This window comes from Rhamphochromis longiceps, linkage group LG5 (genome assembly GCF_057381845.1).
Source record: "Rhamphochromis longiceps isolate RC_006_pf linkage group LG5, R_longiceps_female_GT1.1, whole genome shotgun sequence".
Taxonomy (NCBI): domain Eukaryota; kingdom Metazoa; phylum Chordata; class Actinopteri; order Cichliformes; family Cichlidae; genus Rhamphochromis; species Rhamphochromis longiceps.
Genome location: NC_140561.1, coordinates 3,695,152 through 3,717,705, shown reverse-complemented (window position 1 = coordinate 3,717,705; position 22,554 = coordinate 3,695,152).

Genomic DNA, 22,554 nt, shown 5'->3' with positions numbered 1-22,554 from the left:
ACCTTGAGTTCTATAATATAAGGCCATAAACATGTTTGTCTGAGTCTTCTATCAAAAGTTACAGCTATTTCTATGAAGTTGTACAAAAACGCTTTCTTTCACCAAGACAGTGCGTTTCTCACTGTTACATGCATTTGAATGGGGAACTCGACCGAAACAAAGTATAGGTTTTCATTATGTGAATAACTTGGAAATCTTAGCTCAAACAGCTGCAAAACCTGTTTTCCCAGCACGGGAACCTTGAGTTCTATAAGATAAAGCCATAAACATGTGTATCCGAGTCTTCTATCAAAAGTTACAGCTATTTCTATGAAGTTGTACAAAAACGCTTTCTTTCGCCAAGACAGTGCGTTTCTCACTGTTACATGCATTTGAATGGGGAACTCGACCGAAACAAAGTATAGGTTTTCATTATGTGAATAACTTGGAAATCTTAGCTCAAACAGCTGCAAAACCTGTTTTCCCAGCACGGGAACCTTGAGTTCTATAAGATAAAGCCATAAACATGTGTATCCGAGTCTTCTATCAAAAGTTACAGCTATTTCTATGAAGTTGTACAAAAACGCTTTCTTTCGCCAAGACAGTGCGTTTCTCACTGTTACATGCATTTGAATGGGGAACTCGACCGAAACAAAGTACAAGTTTTCATTATGTGAATAACTTGGAAATCTTAGCTCAAACAGCTGCAAAACCTGTTTTCCCAGCACGGAGACCTTGAGTTCTATAATATAAGGCCATAAACATGTTTGTCTGAGTCTTCTATCAAAAGTTACAGCTATTTCTATGAAGTTGTACAAAAACGCTTTCTTTCACCAAGACAGTGCGTTTCTCACTGTTACATGCATTTGAATGGGGAACTCGACCGAAACAAAGTATAGGTTTTCATTATGTGAATAACTTGGAAATCTTAGCTCAAACAGCTGCAAAACCTGTTTTCCCAGCACGGGAACCTTGAGTTCTATAAGATAAAGCCATAAACATGTGTATCCGAGTCTTCTATCAAAAGTTACAGCTATTTCTATGAAGTTGTACAAAAACGCTTTCTTTCGCCAAGACAGTGCGTTTCTCACTGTTACATGCATTTGAATGGGGAACTCGACCGAAACAAAGTATAGGTTTTCATTATGTGAATAACTTGGAAATCTTAGCTCAAACAGCTGCAAAACCTGTTTTCCCAGCACGGGAACCTTGAGTTCTATAAGATAAAGCCATAAACATGTGTATCCGAGTCTTCTATCAAAAGTTACAGCTATTTCTATGAAGTTGTACAAAAACGCTTTCTTTCGCCAAGACAGTGCGTTTCTCACTGTTACATGCATTTGAATGGGGAACTCGACCGAAACAAAGTACAAGTTTTCATTATGTGAATAACTTGGAAATCTTAGCTCAAACAGCTGCAAAACCTGTTTTCCCAGCACGGGGACCTTGAGTTCTATAATATAAGGCCATAAACATGTTTGTCTGAGTCTTCTATCAAAAGTTACAGCTATTTCTATGAAGTTGTACAAAAACGCTTTCTTTCGCCAAGACAGTGCGTTTCTCACTGTTACATGCATTTGAATGGGGAACTCGACCGAAACAAAGTATAGGTTTTCATTATGTGAATAACTTGGAAATCTTAGCTCAAACAGCTGCAAAACCTGTTTGCCCAGCACGGGAACCTTGAGTTCTATAAGATAAAGCCATAAACATGTGTATCCGAGTCTTCTATCAAAAGTTACAGCTATTTCTATGAAGTTGTACAAAAACGCTTTCTTTCGCCAAGACAGTGCGTTTCTCACTGTTACATGCATTTGAATGGGGAACTCGACCGAAACAAAGTATAGGTTTTCATTATGTGAATAACTTGGAAATCTTAGCTCAAACAGCTGCAAAACCTGTTTTCCCAGCACGGGAACCTTGAGTTCTATAAGATAAAGCCATAAACATGTGTATCCGAGTCTTCTATCAAAAGTTACAGCTATTTCTATGAAGTTGTACAAAAACGCTTTCTTTTGCCAAGACAGTGCGTTTCTCACTGTTACATGCATTTGAATGGGGAACTCGACCGAAACAAAGTACAAGTTTTCATTATGTGAATAACTTGGAAATCTTAGCTCAAACAGCTGCAAAACCTGTTTTCCCAGCACGGAGACCTTGAGTTCTATAATATAAGGCCATAAACATGTTTGTCTGAGTCTTCTATCAAAAGTTACAGCTATTTCTATGAAGTTGTACAAAAACGCTTTCTTTCACCAAGACAGTGCGTTTCTCACTGTTACATGCATTTGAATGGGGAACTCGACCGAAACAAAGTATAGGTTTTCATTATGTGAATAACTTGGAAATCTTAGCTCAAACAGCTGCAAAACCTGTTTTCCCAGCACGGGGACCTTGAGTTCTATAAGATAAAGCCATAAACATGTGTATCCGAGTCTTCTATCAAAAGTTACAGCTATTTCTATGAAGTTGTACAAAAACGCTTTCTTTCGCCAAGACAGTGCGTTTCTCACTGTTACATGCATTTGAATGGGGAACTCGACCGAAACAAAGTATAGGTTTTCATTATGTGAATAACTTGGAAATCTTAGCTCAAACAGCTGCAAAACCTGTTTTCCCAGCACGGGAACCTTGAGTTCTATAAGATAAAGCCATAAACATGTGTATCCGAGTCTTCTATCAAAAGTTACAGCTATTTCTATGAAGTTGTACAAAAACGCTTTCTTTCGCCAAGACAGTGCGTTTCTCACTGTTACATGCATTTGAATGGGGAACTCGACCGAAACAAAGTACAAGTTTTCATTATGTGAATAACTTGGAAATCTTAGCTCAAACAGCTGCAAAACCTGTTTTCCCAGCACGGAGACCTTGAGTTCTATAATATAAGGCCATAAACATGTTTGTCTGAGTCTTCTATCAAAAGTTACAGCTATTTCTATGAAGTTGTACAAAAACGCTTTCTTTCGCCAAGACAGTGCGTTTCTCACTGTTACATGCATTTGAATGGGGAACTCGACCGAAACAAAGTATAGGTTTTCATTATGTGAATAACTTGAAAATCTTAGCTCAAACAGCTGCAAAACCTGTTTTCCCAGCACGGGGACCTTGAGTTCTATAATATAAGGCCATAAACATGTTTGTCTGAGTCTTCTATCAAAAGTTACAGCTATTTCTATGAAGTTGTACAAAAACGCTTTCTTTCGCCAAGACAGTGCGTTTCTCACTGTTACATGCATTTGAATGGGGAACTCGACCGAAACAAAGTATAGGTTTTCATTATGTGAATAACTTGGAAATCTTAGCTCAAACAGCTGCAAAACCTGTTTTCCCAGCACGGGAACCTTGAGTTCTATAAGATAAAGCCATAAACATGTGTATCCGAGTCTTCTATCAAAAGTTACAGCTATTTCTATGAAGTTGTACAAAAACGCTTTCTTTCGCCAAGACAGTGCGTTTCTCACTGTTACATGCATTTGAATGGGGAACTCGACCGAAACAAAGTATAGGTTTTCATTATGTGAATAACTTGGAAATCTTAGCTCAAACAGCTGCAAAACCTGTTTTCCCAGCACGGGAACCTTGAGTTCTATAAGATAAAGCCATAAACATGTGTATCCGAGTCTTCTATCAAAAGTTACAGCTATTTCTATGAAGTTGTACAAAAACGCTTTCTTTCGCCAAGACAGTGCGTTTCTCACTGTTACATGCATTTGAATGGGGAACTCGACCGAAACAAAGTATAGGTTTTCATTATGTGAATAACTTGGAAATCTTAGCTCAAACAGCTGCAAAACCTGTTTTCCCAGCACGGGAACCTTGAGTTCTATAAGATAAAGCCATAAACATGTGTATCCGAGTCTTCTATCAAAAGTTACAGCTATTTCTATGAAGTTGTACAAAAACGCTTTCTTTCGCCAAGACAGTGCGTTTCTCACTGTTACATGCATTTGAATGGGGAACTCGACCGAAACAAAGTACAAGTTTTCATTATGTGAATAACTTGGAAATCTTAGCTCAAACAGCTGCAAAACCTGTTTTCCCAGCACGGGGACCTTGAGTTCTATAATATAAGGCCATAAACATGTTTGTCTGAGTCTTCTATCAAAAGTTACAGCTATTTCTATGAAGTTGTACAAAAACGCTTTCTTTCGCCAAGACAGTGCGTTTCTCACTGTTACATGCATTTGAATGGGGAACTCGACCGAAACAAAGTATAGGTTTTCATTATGTGAATAACTTGGAAATCTTAGCTCAAACAGCTGCAAAACCTGTTTTCCCAGCACGGGAACCTTGAGTTCTATAAGATAAAGCCATAAACATGTGTATCTGAGTCTTCTATCAAAAGTTACAGCTATTTCTATGAAGTTGTACAAAAACGCTTTCTTTCGCCAAGACAGTGCGTTTCTCACTGTTACATGCATTTGAATGGGGAACTCGACCGAAACAAAGTATAGGTTTTCATTATGTGAATAACTTGGAAATCTTAGCTCAAACAGCTGCAAAACCTGTTTTCCCAGCACGGGAACCTTGAGTTCTATAAGATAAAGCCATAAACATGTGTATCCGAGTCTTCTATCAAAAGTTACAGCTATTTCTATGAAGTTGTACAAAAACGCTTTCTTTCGCCAAGACAGTGCGTTTCTCACTGTTACATGCATTTGAATGGGGAACTCGACCGAAACAAAGTATAGGTTTTCATTATGTGAATAACTTGGAAATCTTAGCTCAAATAGCTGCAAAACCTGTTTTCCCAGCACGGGGACCTTGAGTTCTATAATATAAGGCCATAAACATGTTTGTCTGAGTCTTCTATCAAAAGTTACAGCTATTTCTATGAAGTTGTACAAAAACGCTTTCTTTCGCCAAGACAGTGCGTTTCTCACTGTTACATGCATTTGAATGGGGAACTCGACCGAAACAAAGTATAGGTTTTCATTATGTGAATAACTTGGAAATCTTAGCTCAAACAGCTGCAAAACCTGTTTTCCCAGCACGGGAACATTGAGTTCTATAAGATAAAGCCATAAACATGTGTATCCGAGTCTTCTATCAAAAGTTACAGCTATTTCTATGAAGTTGTACAAAAACGCTTTCTTTCGCCAAGACAGTGTGTTTCTCACTGTTACATGCATTTGAATGGGGAACTCGACCGAAACAAAGTACAAGTTTTCATTATGTGAATAACTTGGAAATCTTAGCTCAAACAGCTGCAAAACCTGTTTTCCCAGCACGGAGACCTTGAGTTCTATAATATAAGGCCATAAACATGTTTGTCTGAGTCTTCTATCAAAAGTTACAGCTATTTCTATGAAGTTGTACAAAAACGCTTTCTTTCACCAAGACAGTGCGTTTCTCACTGTTACATGCATTTGAATGGGGAACTCGACCGAAACAAAGTATAGGTTTTCATTATGTGAATAACTTGGAAATCTTAGCTCAAACAGCTGCAAAACCTGTTTTCCCAGCACGGGAACCTTGAGTTCTATAAGATAAAGCCATAAACATGTGTATCCGAGTCTTCTATCAAAAGTTACAGCTATTTCTATGAAGTTGTACAAAAACGCTTTCTTTCGCCAAGACAGTGCGTTTCTCACTGTTACATGCATTTGAATGGGGAACTCGACCGAAACAAAGTATAGGTTTTCATTATGTGAATAACTTGGAAATCTTAGCTCAAACAGCTGCAAAACCTGTTTTCCCAGCACGGGAACCTTGAGTTCTATAAGATAAAGCCATAAACATGTGTATCCGAGTCTTCTATCAAAAGTTACAGCTATTTCTATGAAGTTGTACAAAAACGCTTTCTTTCGCCAAGACAGTGCGTTTCTCACTGTTACATGCATTTGAATGGGGAACTCGACCGAAACAAAGTATAGGTTTTCATTATGTGAATAACTTGGAAATCTTAGCTCAAACAGCTGCAAAACCTGTTTTCCCAGCACGGGAACCTTGAGTTCTATAAGATAAAGCCATAAACATGTGTATCCGAGTCTTCTATCAAAAGTTACAGCTATTTCTATGAAGTTGTACAAAAACGCTTTCTTTCGCCAAGACAGTGCGTTTCTCACTGTTACATGCATTTGAATGGGGAACTCCACCGAAACAAAGTATAGGTTTTCATTATGTGAATAACTTGGAAATCTTAGCTCAAACAGCTGCAAAACCTGTTTTCCCAGCACGGGAACCTTGAGTTCTATAAGATAAAGCCATAAACATGTGTATCCGAGTCTTCTATCAAAAGTTACAGCTATTTCTATGAAGTTGTACAAAAACGCTTTCTTTCGCCAAGACAGTGCGTTTCTCACTGTTACATGCATTTGAATGGGGAACTCGACCGAAACAAAGTACAAGTTTTCATTATGTGAATAACTTGGAAATCTTAGCTCAAACAGCTGCAAAACCTGTTTTCCCAGCACGGGGACCTTGAGTTCTATAATATAAGGCCATAAACATGTTTGTCTGAGTCTTCTATCAAAAGTTACAGCTATTTCTATGAAGTTGTACAAAAACGCTTTCTTTCGCCAAGACAGTGCGTTTCTCACTGTTACATGCATTTGAATGGGGAACTCGACCGAAACAAAGTATAGGTTTTCATTATGTGAATAACTTGGAAATCTTAGCTCAAACAGCTGCAAAACCTGTTTTCCCAGCACGGGAACCTTGAGTTCTATAAGATAAAGCCATAAACATGTGTATCCGAGTCTTCTATCAAAAGTTACAGCTATTTCTATGAAGTTGTACAAAAACGCTTTCTTTCGCCAAGACAGTGCGTTTCTCACTGTTACATGCATTTGAATGGGGAACTCGACCGAAACAAAGTATAGGTTTTCATTATGTGAATAACTTGGAAATCTTAGCTCAAACAGCTGCAAAACCTGTTTTCCCAGCACGGGAACCTTGAGTTCTATAAGATAAAGCCATAAACATGTGTATCCGAGTCTTCTATCAAAAGTTACAGCTATTTCTATGAAGTTGTACAAAAACGCTTTCTTTCGCCAAGACAGTGCGTTTCTCACTGTTACATGCATTTGAATGGGGAACTCGACCGAAACAAAGTATAGGTTTTCATTATGTGAATAACTTGGAAATCTTAGCTCAAACAGCTGCAAAACCTGTTTTCCCAGCACGGGAACCTTGAGTTCTATAAGATAAAGCCATAAACATGTGTATCCGAGTCTTCTATCAAAAGTTACAGCTATTTCTATGAAGTTGTACAAAAACGCTTTCTTTCGCCAAGACAGTGCGTTTCTCACTGTTACATGCATTTGAATGGGGAACTCGACCGAAACAAAGTATAGGTTTTCATTATGTGAATAACTTGGAAATCTTAGCTCAAACAGCTGCAAAACCTGTTTTCCCAGCACGGGAACCTTGAGTTCTATAAGATAAAGCCATAAACATGTGTATCCGAGTCTTCTATCAAAAGTTACAGCTATTTCTATGAAGTTGTACAAAAACGCTTTCTTTTGCCAAGACAGTGCGTTTCTCACTGTTACATGCATTTGAATGGGGAACTCGACCGAAACAAAGTACAAGTTTTCATTATGTGAATAACTTGGAAATCTTAGCTCAAACAGCTGCAAAACCTGTTTTCCCAGCACGGAGACCTTGAGTTCTATAATATAAGGCCATAAACATGTTTGTCTGAGTCTTCTATCAAAAGTTACAGCTATTTCTATGAAGTTGTACAAAAACGCTTTCTTTCACCAAGACAGTGCGTTTCTCACTGTTACATGCATTTGAATGGGGAACTCGACCGAAACAAAGTATAGGTTTTCATTATGTGAATAACTTGGAAATCTTAGCTCAAACAGCTGCAAAACCTGTTTTCCCAGCACGGGAACCTTGAGTTCTATAAGATAAAGCCATAAACATGTGTATCCGAGTCTTCTATCAAAAGTTACAGCTATTTCTATGAAGTTGTACAAAAACGCTTTCTTTCGCCAAGACAGTGCGTTTCTCACTGTTACATGCATTTGAATGGGGAACTCGACCGAAACAAAGTATAGGTTTTCATTATGTGAATAACTTGGAAATCTTAGCTCAAACAGCTGCAAAACCTGTTTTCCCAGCACGGGAACCTTGAGTTCTATAAGATAAAGCCATAAACATGTGTATCCGAGTCTTCTATCAAAAGTTACAGCTATTTCTATGAAGTTGTACAAAAACGCTTTCTTTCGCCAAGACAGTGCGTTTCTCACTGTTACATGCATTTGAATGGGGAACTCGACCGAAACAAAGTACAAGTTTTCATTATGTGAATAACTTGGAAATCTTAGCTCAAACAGCTGCAAAACCTGTTTTCCCAGCACGGAGACCTTGAGTTCTATAATATAAGGCCATAAACATGTTTGTCTGAGTCTTCTATCAAAAGTTACAGCTATTTCTATGAAGTTGTACAAAAACGCTTTCTTTCGCCAAGACAGTGCGTTTCTCACTGTTACATGCATTTGAATGGGGAACTCGACCGAAACAAAGTATAGGTTTTCATTATGTGAATAACTTGAAAATCTTAGCTCAAACAGCTGCAAAACCTGTTTTCCCAGCACGGGGACCTTGAGTTCTATAATATAAGGCCATAAACATGTTTGTCTGAGTCTTCTATCAAAAGTTACAGCTATTTCTATGAAGTTGTACAAAAACGCTTTCTTTCGCCAAGACAGTGCGTTTCTCACTGTTACATGCATTTGAATGGGGAACTCGACCGAAACAAAGTATAGGTTTTCATTATGTGAATAACTTGGAAATCTTAGCTCAAACAGCTGCAAAACCTGTTTTCCCAGCACGGGAACCTTGAGTTCTATAAGATAAAGCCATAAACATGTGTATCCGAGTCTTCTATCAAAAGTTACAGCTATTTCTATGAAGTTGTACAAAAACGCTTTCTTTCGCCAAGACAGTGCGTTTCTCACTGTTACATGCATTTGAATGGGGAACTCGACCGAAACAAAGTATAGGTTTTCATTATGTGAATAACTTGGAAATCTTAGCTCAAACAGCTGCAAAACCTGTTTTCCCAGCACGGGAACCTTGAGTTCTATAAGATAAAGCCATAAACATGTGTATCCGAGTCTTCTATCAAAAGTTACAGCTATTTCTATGAAGTTGTACAAAAACGCTTTCTTTCGCCAAGACAGTGCGTTTCTCACTGTTACATGCATTTGAATGGGGAACTCCACCGAAACAAAGTATAGGTTTTCATTATGTGAATAACTTGGAAATCTTAGCTCAAACAGCTGCAAAACCTGTTTTCCCAGCACGGGAACCTTGAGTTCTATAAGATAAAGCCATAAACATGTGTATCCGAGTCTTCTATCAAAAGTTACAGCTATTTCTATGAAGTTGTACAAAAACGCTTTCTTTCGCCAAGACAGTGCGTTTCTCACTGTTACATGCATTTGAATGGGGAACTCGACCGAAACAAAGTACAAGTTTTCATTATGTGAATAACTTGGAAATCTTAGCTCAAACAGCTGCAAAACCTGTTTTCCCAGCACGGGGACCTTGAGTTCTATAATATAAGGCCATAAACATGTTTGTCTGAGTCTTCTATCAAAAGTTACAGCTATTTCTATGAAGTTGTACAAAAACGCTTTCTTTCGCCAAGACAGTGCGTTTCTCACTGTTACATGCATTTGAATGGGGAACTCGACCGAAACAAAGTATAGGTTTTCATTATGTGAATAACTTGGAAATCTTAGCTCAAACAGCTGCAAAACCTGTTTTCCCAGCACGGGAACCTTGAGTTCTATAAGATAAAGCCATAAACATGTGTATCTGAGTCTTCTATCAAAAGTTACAGCTATTTCTATGAAGTTGTACAAAAACGCTTTCTTTCGCCAAGACAGTGCGTTTCTCACTGTTACATGCATTTGAATGGGGAACTCGACCGAAACAAAGTATAGGTTTTCATTATGTGAATAACTTGGAAATCTTAGCTCAAACAGCTGCAAAACCTGTTTTCCCAGCACGGGAACCTTGAGTTCTATAAGATAAAGCCATAAACATGTGTATCCGAGTCTTCTATCAAAAGTTACAGCTATTTCTATGAAGTTGTACAAAAACGCTTTCTTTCGCCAAGACAGTGCGTTTCTCACTGTTACATGCATTTGAATGGGGAACTCGACCGAAACAAAGTATAGGTTTTCATTATGTGAATAACTTGGAAATCTTAGCTCAAACAGCTGCAAAACCTGTTTTCCCAGCACGGGAACCTTGAGTTCTATAAGATAAAGCCATAAACATGTGTATCCGAGTCTTCTATCAAAAGTTACAGCTATTTCTATGAAGTTGTACAAAAACGCTTTCTTTCGCCAAGACAGTGCGTTTCTCACTGTTACATGCATTTGAATGGGGAACTCGACCGAAACAAAGTACAAGTTTTCATTATGTGAATAACTTGGAAATCTTAGCTCAAACAGCTGCAAAACCTGTTTTCCCAGCACGGGGACCTTGAGTTCTATAATATAAGGCCATAAACATGTTTGTCTGAGTCTTCTATCAAAAGTTACAGCTATTTCTATGAAGTTGTACAAAAACGCTTTCTTTCGCCAAGACAGTGCGTTTCTCACTGTTACATGCATTTGAATGGGGAACTCGACCGAAACAAAGTATAGGTTTTCATTATGTGAATAACTTGGAAATCTTAGCTCAAACAGCTGCAAAACCTGTTTTCCCAGCACGGGAACCTTGAGTTCTATAAGATAAAGCCATAAACATGTGTATCTGAGTCTTCTATCAAAAGTTACAGCTATTTCTATGAAGTTGTACAAAAACGCTTTCTTTCGCCAAGACAGTGCGTTTCTCACTGTTACATGCATTTGAATGGGGAACTCGACCGAAACAAAGTATAGGTTTTCATTATGTGAATAACTTGGAAATCTTAGCTCAAACAGCTGCAAAACCTGTTTTCCCAGCACGGGAACCTTGAGTTCTATAAGATAAAGCCATAAACATGTGTATCCGAGTCTTCTATCAAAAGTTACAGCTATTTATATGAAGTTGTACAAAAACGCTTTCTTTCGCCAAGACAGTGCGTTTCTCACTGTTACATGCATTTGAATGGGGAACTCGACCGAAACAAAGTACAAGTTTTCATTATGTGAATAACTTGGAAATCTTAGCTCAAACAGCTGCAAAACCTGTTTTCCCAGCACGGAGACCTTGAGTTCTATAATATAAGGCCATAAACATGTTTGTCTGAGTCTTCTATCAAAAGTTACAGCTATTTCTATGAAGTTGTACAAAAACGCTTTCTTTCACCAAGACAGTGCGTTTCTCACTGTTACATGCATTTGAATGGGGAACTCGACCGAAACAAAGTATAGGTTTTCATTATGTGAATAACTTGGAAATCTTAGCTCAAACAGCTGCAAAACCTGTTTTCCCAGCACGGGAACCTTGAGTTCTATAAGATAAAGCCATAAACATGTGTATCCGAGTCTTCTATCAAAAGTTACAGCTATTTCTATGAAGTTGTACAAAAACGCTTTCTTTCGCCAAGACAGTGCGTTTCTCACTGTTACATGCATTTGAATGGGGAACTCGACCGAAACAAAGTATAGGTTTTCATTATGTGAATAACTTGGAAATCTTAGCTCAAACAGCTGCAAAACCTGTTTTCCCAGCACGGGAACCTTGAGTTCTATAAGATAAAGCCATAAACATGTGTATCCGAGTCTTCTATCAAAAGTTACAGCTATTTCTATGAAGTTGTACAAAAACGCTTTCTTTCGCCAAGACAGTGCGTTTCTCACTGTTACATGCATTTGAATGGGGAACTCGACCGAAACAAAGTACAAGTTTTCATTATGTGAATAACTTGGAAATCTTAGCTCAAACAGCTGCAAAACCTGTTTTCCCAGCACGGGGACCTTGAGTTCTATAATATAAGGCCATAAACATGTTTGTCTGAGTCTTCTATCAAAAGTTACAGCTATTTCTATGAAGTTGTACAAAAACGCTTTCTTTCGCCAAGACAGTGCGTTTCTCACTGTTACATGCATTTGAATGGGGAACTCGACCGAAACAAAGTATAGGTTTTCATTATGTGAATAACTTGGAAATCTTAGCTCAAACAGCTGCAAAACCTGTTTTCCCAGCACGGGAACCTTGAGTTCTATAAGATAAAGCCATAAACATGTGTATCCGAGTCTTCTATCAAAAGTTACAGCTATTTCTATGAAGTTGTACAAAAACGCTTTCTTTCGCCAAGACAGTGCGTTTCTCACTGTTACATGCATTTGAATGGGGAACTCGACCGAAACAAAGTATAGGTTTTCATTATGTGAATAACTTGGAAATCTTAGCTCAAACAGCTGCAAAACCTGTTTTCCCAGCACGGGAACCTTGAGTTCTATAAGATAAAGCCATAAACATGTGTATCCGAGTCTTCTATCAAAAGTTACAGCTATTTCTATGAAGTTGTACAAAAACGCTTTCTTTCGCCAAGACAGTGCGTTTCTCACTGTTACATGCATTTGAATGGGGAACTCGACCGAAACAAAGTATAGGTTTTCATTATGTGAATAACTTGGAAATCTTAGCTCAAACAGCTGCAAAACCTGTTTTCCCAGCACGGGAACCTTGAGTTCTATAAGATAAAGCCATAAACATGTGTATCCGAGTCTTCTATCAAAAGTTACAGCTATTTCTATGAAGTTGTACAAAAACGCTTTCTTTCGCCAAGACAGTGCGTTTCTCACTGTTACATGCATTTGAATGGGGAACTCGACCGAAACAAAGTATAGGTTTTCATTATGTGAATAACTTGGAAATCTTAGCTCAAACAGCTGCAAAACCTGTTTTCCCAGCACGGGAACCTTGAGTTCTATAAGATAAAGCCATAAACATGTGTATCCGAGTCTTCTATCAAAAGTTACAGCTATTTCTATGAAGTTGTACAAAAACGCTTTCTTTCGCCAAGACAGTGCGTTTCTCACTGTTACATGCATTTGAATGGGGAACTCGACCGAAACAAAGTACAAGTTTTCATTATGTGAATAACTTGGAAATCTTAGCTCAAACAGCTGCAAAACCTGTTTTCCCAGCACGGAGACCTTGAGTTCTATAATATAAGGCCATAAACATGTTTGTCTGAGTCTTCTATCAAAAGTTACAGCTATTTCTATGAAGTTGTACAAAAACGCTTTCTTTCGCCAAGACAGTGCGTTTCTCACTGTTACATGCATTTGAATGGGGAACTCGACCGAAACAAAGTATAGGTTTTCATTATGTGAATAACTTGAAAATCTTAGCTCAAACAGCTGCAAAACCTGTTTTCCCAGCACGGGGACCTTGAGTTCTATAATATAAGGCCATAAACATGTTTGTCTGAGTCTTCTATCAAAAGTTACAGCTATTTCTATGAAGTTGTACAAAAACGCTTTCTTTCGCCAAGACAGTGCGTTTCTCACTGTTACATGCATTTGAATGGGGAACTCGACCGAAACAAAGTATAGGTTTTCATTATGTGAATAACTTGGAAATCTTAGCTCAAACAGCTGCAAAACCTGTTTTCCCAGCACGGGAACCTTGAGTTCTATAAGATAAAGCCATAAACATGTGTATCCGAGTCTTCTATCAAAAGTTACAGCTATTTCTATGAAGTTGTACAAAAACGCTTTCTTTCGCCAAGACAGTGCGTTTCTCACTGTTACATGCATTTGAATGGGGAACTCGACCGAAACAAAGTACAAGTTTTCATTATGTGAATAACTTGGAAATCTTAGCTCAAACAGCTGCAAAACCTGTTTTCCCAGCACGGAGACCTTGAGTTCTATAATATAAGGCCATAAACATGTTTGTCTGAGTCTTCTATCAAAAGTTACAGCTATTTCTATGAAGTTGTACAAAAACGCTTTCTTTCGCCAAGACAGTGCGTTTCTCACTGTTACATGCATTTGAATGGGGAACTCGACCGAAACAAAGTATAGGTTTTCATTATGTGAATAACTTGGAAATCTTAGCTCAAACAGCTGCAAAACCTGTTTTCCCAGCACGGGAACCTTGAGTTCTATAAGATAAAGCCATAAACATGTGTATCCGAGTCTTCTATCAAAAGTTACAGCTATTTCTATGAAGTTGTACAAAAACGCTTTCTTTCGCCAAGACAGTGCGTTTCTCACTGTTACATGCATTTGAATGGGGAACTCGACCGAAACAAAGTATAGGTTTTCATTATGTGAATAACTTGGAAATCTTAGCTCAAACAGCTGCAAAACCTGTTTTCCCAGCACAGGAACCTTGAGTTCTATAAGATAAAGCCATAAACATGTGTATCCGAGTCTTCTATCAAAAGTTACAGCTATTTCTATGAAGTTGTACAAAAACGCTTTCTTTCGCCAAGACAGTGCGTTTCTCACTGTTACATGCATTTGAATGGGGAACTCGACCGAAACAAAGTACAAGTTTTCATTATGTGAATAACTTGGAAATCTTAGCTCAAACAGCTGCAAAACCTGTTTTCCCAGCACGGGGACCTTGAGTTCTATAATATAAGGCCATAAACATGTTTGTCTGAGTCTTCTATCAAAAGTTACAGCTATTTCTATGAAGTTGTACAAAAACGCTTTCTTTCGCCAAGACAGTGCGTTTCTCACTGTTACATGCATTTGAATGGGGAACTCGACCGAAACAAAGTATAGGTTTTCATTATGTGAATAACTTGGAAATCTTAGCTCAAACAGCTGCAAAACCTGTTTTCCCAGCACGGGAACCTTGAGTTCTATAAGATAAAGCCATAAACATGTGTATCCGAGTCTTCTATCAAAAGTTACAGCTATTTCTATGAAGTTGTACAAAAACGCTTTCTTTCGCCAAGACAGTGCGTTTCTCACTGTTACATGCATTTGAATGGGGAACTCGACCGAAACAAAGTACAAGTTTTCATTATGTGAATAACTTGGAAATCTTAGCTCAAACAGCTGCAAAACCTGTTTTCCCAGCACGGAGACCTTGAGTTCTATAATATAAGGCCATAAACATGTTTGTCTGAGTCTTCTATCAAAAGTTACAGCTATTTCTATGAAGTTGTACAAAAACGCTTTCTTTCGCCAAGACAGTGCGTTTCTCACTGTTACATGCATTTGAATGGGGAACTCGACCGAAACAAAGTATAGGTTTTCATTATGTGAATAACTTGGAAATCTTAGCTCAAACAGCTGCAAAACCTGTTTTCCCAGCACGGGAACCTTGAGTTCTATAAGATAAAGCCATAAACATGTGTATCCGAGTCTTCTATCAAAAGTTACAGCTATTTCTATGAAGTTGTACAAAAACGCTTTCTTTCGCCAAGACAGTGCGTTTCTCACTGTTACATGCATTTGAATGGGGAACTCGACCGAAACAAAGTATAGGTTTTCATTATGTGAATAACTTGGAAATCTTAGCTCAAACAGCTGCAAAACCTGTTTTCCCAGCACAGGAACCTTGAGTTCTATAAGATAAAGCCATAAACATGTGTATCCGAGTCTTCTATCAAAAGTTACAGCTATTTCTATGAAGTTGTACAAAAACGCTTTCTTTCGCCAAGACAGTGCGTTTCTCACTGTTACATGCATTTGAATGGGGAACTCGACCGAAACAAAGTACAAGTTTTCATTATGTGAATAACTTGGAAATCTTAGCTCAAACAGCTGCAAAACCTGTTTTCCCAGCACGGGGACCTTGAGTTCTATAATATAAGGCCATAAACATGTTTGTCTGAGTCTTCTATCAAAAGTTACAGCTATTTCTATGAAGTTGTACAAAAACGCTTTCTTTCGCCAAGACAGTGCGTTTCTCACTGTTACATGCATTTGAATGGGGAACTCCACCGAAACAAAGTATAGGTTTTCATTATGTGAATAACTTGGAAATCTTAGCTCAAACAGCTGCAAAACCTGTTTTCCCAGCACGGGAACCTTGAGTTCTATAAGATAAAGCCATAAACATGTGTATCCGAGTCTTCTATCAAAAGTTACAGCTATTTCTATGAAGTTGTACAAAAACGCTTTCTTTCGCCAAGACAGTGCGTTTCTCACTGTTACATGCATTTGAATGGGGAACTCGACCGAAACAAAGTATAGGTTTTCATTATGTGAATAACTTGGAAATCTTAGCTCAAACAGCTGCAAAACCTGTTTTCCCAGCACGGGAACCTTGAGTTCTATAAGATAAAGCCATAAACATGTGTATCCGAGTCTTCTATCAAAAGTTACAGCTATTTCTATGAAGTTGTACAAAAACGCTTTCTTTCGCCAAGACAGTGCGTTTCTCACTGTTACATGCATTTGAATGGGGAACTCGACCGAAACAAAGTATAGGTTTTCATTATGTGAATAACTTGGAAATCTTAGCTCAAACAGCTGCAAAACCTGTTTTCCCAGCACGGGAACCTTGAGTTCTATAAGATAAAGCCATAAACATGTGTATCCGAGTCTTCTATCAAAAGTTACAGCTATTTCTATGAAGTTGTACAAAAACGCTTTCTTTCGCCAAGACAGTGCGTTTCTCACTGTTACATGCATTTGAATGGGGAACTCGACCGAAACAAAGTATAGGTTTTCATTATGTGAATAACTTGGAAATCTTAGCTCAAACAGCTGCAAAACCTGTTTTCCCAGCACGGGAACCTTGAGTTCTATAAGATAAAGCCATAAACATGTGTATCCGAGTCTTCTATCAAAAGTTACAGCTATTTCTATGAAGTTGTACAAAAACGCTTTCTTTCGCCAAGACAGTGCGTTTCTCACTGTTACATGCATTTGAATGGGGAACTCGACCGAAACAAAGTATAGGTTTTCATTATGTGAATAACTTGGAAATCTTAGCTCAAACAGCTGCAAAACCTGTTTTCCCAGCACGGGAACCTTGAGTTCTATAAGATAAAGCCATAAACATGTGTATCCGAGTCTTCTATCAAAAGTTACAGCTATTTCTATGAAGTTGTACAAAAACGCTTTCTTTCGCCAAGACAGTGCGTTTCTCACTGTTACATGCATTTGAATGGGGAACTCGACCGAAACAAAGTATAGGTTTTCATTATGTGAATAACTTGGAAATCTTAGCTCAAACAGCTGCAAAACCTGTTTTCCCAGCACGGGAACCTTGAGTTCTATAAGATAAAGCCATAAACATGTGTATCCGAGTCTTCTATCAAAAGTTACAGCTATTTCTATGAAGTTGTACAAAAACGCTTTCTTTCGCCAAGACAGTGCGTTTCTCACTGTTACATGCATTTGAATGGGGAACTCGACCGAAACAAAGTACAAGTTTTCATTATGTGAATAACTTGGAAATCTTAGCTCAAACAGCTGCAAAACCTGTTTTCCCAGCACGGAGACCTTGAGTTCTATAATATAAGGCCATAAACATGTTTGTCTGAGTCTTCTATCAAAAGTTACAGCTATTTCTATGAAGTTGTAAAAAAACGCTTTCTTTCACCAAGACAGTGCGTTTCTCACTGTTACATGCATTTGAATGGGGAACTCGACCGAAACAAAGTATAGGTTTTCATTATGTGAATAACTTGGAAATCTTAGCTCAAACAGCTGCAAAACCTGTTTTCCCAGCACGGGAACCTTGAGTTCTATAAGATAAAGCCATAAACATGTGTATCCGAGTCTTCTATCAAAAGTTACAGCTATTTCTATGAAGTTGTACAAAAACGCTTTCTTTCGCCAAGACAGTGCGTTTCTCACTGTTACATGCATTTGAATGGGGAACTCGACCGAAACAAAGTATAGGTTTTCATTATGTGAATAACTTGGAAATCTTAGCTCAAACAGCTGCAAAACCTGTTTTCCCAGCACGGGAACCTTGAGTTCTATAAGATAAAGCCATAAACATGTGTATCCGAGTCTTCTATCAAAAGTTACAGCTATTTCTATGAAGTTGTACAAAAACGCTTTCTTTCGCCAAGACAGTGCGTTTCTCACTGTTACATGCATTTGAATGGGGAACTCGACCGAAACAAAGTACAAGTTTTCATTATGTGAATAACTTGGAAATCTTAGCTCAAAAAGCTGCAAAACCTGTTTGCCCAGCACGGAGACCTTGAGTTCTATAATATAAGGCCATAAACATGTTTGTCTGAGTCTTCTATCAAAAGTTACAGCTATTTCTATGAAGTTGTACAAAAACGCTTTCTTTCGCCAAGACAGTGCGTTTCTCACTGTTACATGCATTTGAATGGGGAACTCGACCGAAACAAAGTATAGGTTTTCATTATGTGAATAACTTGAAAATCTTAGCTCAAACAGCTGCAAAACCTGTTTTCCCAGCACGGGGACCTTGAGTTCTATAATATAAGGCCATAAACATGTTTGTCTGAGTCTTCTATCAAAAGTTACAGCTATTTCTATGAAGTTGTACAAAAACGCTTTCTTTCGCCAAGACAGTGCGTTTCTCACTGTTACATGCATTTGAATGGGGAACTCGACCGAAACAAAGTATAGGTTTTCATTATGTGAATAACTTGGAAATCTTAGCTCAAACAGCTGCAAAACCTGTTTTCCCAGCACGGGAACCTTGAGTTCTATAAGATAAAGCCATAAACATGTGTATCCGAGTCTTCTATCAAAAGTTACAGCTATTTCTATGAAGTTGTACAAAAACGCTTTCTTTCGCCAAGACAGTGCGTTTCTCACTGTTACATGCATTTGAATGGGGAACTCGACCGAAACAAAGTACAAGTTTTCATTATGTGAATAACTTGGAAATCTTAGCTCAAACAGCTGCAAAACCTGTTTTCCCAGCACGGAGACCTTGAGTTCTATAATATAAGGCCATAAACATGTTTGTCTGAGTCTTCTATCAAAAGTTACAGCTATTTCTATGAAGTTGTACAAAAACGCTTTCTTTCGCCAAGACAGTGCGTTTCTCACTGTTACATGCATTTGAATGGGGAACTCGACCGAAACAAAGTATAGGTTTTCATTATGTGAATAACTTGAAAATCTTAGCTCAAACAGCTGCAAAACCTGTTTTCCCAGCACGGGGACCTTGAGTTCTATAATATAAGGCCATAAACATGTTTGTCTGAGTCTTCTATCAAAAGTTACAGCTATTTCTATGAAGTTGTACAAAAACGCTTTCTTTCGCCAAGACAGTGCGTTTCTCACTGTTACATGCATTTGAATGGGGAACTCGACCGAAACAAAGTATAGGTTTTCATTATGTGAATAACTTGGAAATCTTAGCTCAAACAGCTGCAAAACCTGTTTTCCCAGCACGGGAACCTTGAGTTCTATAAGATAAAGCCATAAACATGTGTATCCGAGTCTTCTATCAAAAGTTACAGCTATTTCTATGAAGTTGTACAAAAACGCTTTCTTTCGCCAAGACAGTGCGTTTCTCACTGTTACATGCATTTGAATGGGGAACTCGACCGAAACAAAGTATAGGTTTTCATTATGTGAATAACTTGGAAATCTTAGCTCAAACAGCTGCAAAACCTGTTTTCCCAGCACGGGAACCTTGAGTTCTATAAGATAAAGCCATAAACATGTGTATCCGAGTCTTCTATCAAAAGTTACAGCTATTTCTATGAAGTTGTACAAAAACGCTTTCTTTCGCCAAGACAGTGCGTTTCTCACTGTTACATGCATTTGAATGGGGAACTCGACCGAAACAAAGTATAGGTTTTCATTATGTGAATAACTTGGAAATCTTAGCTCAAACAGCTGCAAAACCTGTTTGCCCAGCACGGGAACCTTGAGTTCTATAAGATAAAGCCATAAACATGTGTATCCGAGTCTTCTATCAAAAGTTACAGCTATTTATATGAAGTTGTACAAAAACGCTTTCTTTCGCCAAGACAGTGCGTTTCTCACTGTTACATGCATTTGAATGGGGAACTCGACCGAAACAAAGTACAAGTTTTCATTATGTGAATAACTTGGAAATCTTAGCTCAAACAGCTGCAAAACCTGTTTTCCCAGCACGGGGACCTTGAGTTCTATAATATAAGGCCATAAACATGTTTGTCTGAGTCTTCTATCAAAAGTTACAGCTATTTCTATGAAGTTGTACAAAAACGCTTTCTTTCGCCAAGACAGTGCGTTTCTCACTGTTACATGCATTTGAATGGGGAACTCGACCGAAACAAAGTATAGGTTTTCATTATGTGAATAACTTGGAAATCTTAGCTCAAACAGCTGCAAAACCTGTTTTCCCAGCACGGGAACCTTGAGTTCTATAAGATAAAGCCATAAACATGTGTATCCGAGTCTTCTATCAAAAGTTACAGCTATTTCTATGAAGTTGTACAAAAACGCTTTCTTTCGCCAAGACAGTGCGTTTCTCACTGTTACATGCATTTGAATGGGGAACTCGACCGAAACAAAGTATAGGTTTTCATTATGTGAATAACTTGGAAATCTTAGCTCAAACAGCTGCAAAACCTGTTTTCCCAGCACGGGAACCTTGAGTTCTATAAGATAAAGCCATAAACATGTGTATCCGAGTCTTCTATCAAAAGTTACAGCTATTTCTATGAAGTTGTACAAAAACGCTTTCTTTCGCCAAGACAGTGCGTTTCTCACTGTTACATGCATTTGAATGGGGAACTCGACCGAAACAAAGTATAGGTTTTCATTATGTGAATAACTTGGAAATCTTAGCTCAAACAGCTGCAAAACCTGTTTTCCCAGCACGGGGACCTTGAGTTCTATAATATAAGGCCATAAACATGTTTGTCTGAGTCTTCTATCAAAAGTTACAGCTATTTCTATGAAGTTGTACAAAAACGCTTTCTTTCGCCAAGACAGTGCGTTTCTCACTGTTACATGCATTTGAATGGGGAACTCGACCGAAACAAAGTATAGGTTTTCATTATGTGAATAACTTGGAAATCTTAGCTCAAACAGCTGCAAAACCTGTTTTCCCAGCACGGGAACCTTGAGTTCTATAAGATAAAGCCATAAACATGTGTATCCGAGTCTTCTATCAAAAGTTACAGCTATTTCTATGAAGTTGTACAAAAACGCTTTCTTTCGCCAAGACAGTGCGTTTCTCACTGTTACATGCATTTGAATGGGGAACTCGACCGAAACAAAGTATAGGTTTTCATTATGTGAATAACTTGGAAATCTTAGCTCAAATAGCTGCAAAACCTGTTTTCCCAGCACGGGGACCTTGAGTTCTATAATATAAGGCCATAAACATGTTTGTCTGAGTCTTCTATCAAAAGTTACAGCTATTTCTATGAAGTTGTACAAAAACGCTTTCTTTCGCCAAGACAGTGCGTTTCTCACTGTTACATGCATTTGAATGGGGAACTCGACCGAAACAAAGTATAGGTTTTCATTATGTGAATAACTTGGAAATCTTAGCTCAAACAGCTGCAAAACCTGTTTTCCCAGCACGGGAACCTTGAGTTCTATAAGATAAAGCCATAAACATGTGTATCCGAGTCTTCTATCAAAAGTTACAGCTATTTCTATGAAGTTGTACAAAAACGCTTTCTTTCGCCAAGACAGTGCGTTTCTCACTGTTACATGCATTTGAATGGGGAACTCGACCGAAACAAAGTACAAGTTTTCATTATGTGAATAACTTGGAAATCTTAGCTCAAACAGCTGCAAAACCTGTTTTCCCAGCACGGAGACCTTGAGTTCTATAATATAAGGCCATAAACATGTTTGTCTGAGTCTTCTATCAAAAGTTACAGCTATTTCTATGAAGTTGTACAAAAACGCTTTCTTTCACCAAGACAGTGCGTTTCTCACTGTTACATGCATTTGAATGGGGAACTCGACCGAAACAAAGTATAGGTTTTCATTATGTGAATAACTTGGAAATCTTAGCTCAAACAGCTGCAAAACCTGTTTTCCCAGCACAGGAACCTTGAGTTCTATAAGATAAAGCCATAAACATGTGTATCCGAGTCTTCTATCAAAAGTTACAGCTATTTCTATGAAGTTGTACAAAAACGCTTTCTTTCGCCAAGACAGTGCGTTTCTCACTGTTACATGCATTTGAATGGGGAACTCGACCGAAACAAAGTATAGGTTTTCATTATGTGAATAACTTGGAAATCTTAGCTCAAACAGCTGCAAAACCTGTTTTCCCAGCACGGGAACCTTGAGTTCTATAAGATAAAGCCATAAACATGTGTATCCGAGTCTTCTATCAAAAGTTACAGCTATTTCTATGAAGTTGTACAAAAACGCTTTCTTTCGCCAAGACAGTGCGTTTCTCACTGTTACATGCATTTGAATGGGGAACTCGACCAAAACAAAGTATAGGTTTTCATTATGTGAATAACTTGGAAATCTTAGCTCAAACAGCTGCAAAACCTGTTTTCCCAGCACGGGAACCTTGAGTTCTATAAGATAAAGCCATAAACATGTGTATCCGAGTCTTCTATCAAAAGTTACAGCTATTTCTATGAAGTTGTACAAAAACGCTTTCTTTCGCCAAGACAGTGCGTTTCTCACTGTTACATGCATTTGAATGGGGAACTCGACCGAAACAAAGTACAAGTTTTCATTATGTGAATAACTTGGAAATCTTAGCTCAAACAGCTGCAAAACCTGTTTTCCCAGCACGGGGACCTTGAGTTCTATAATATAAGGCCATAAACATGTTTGT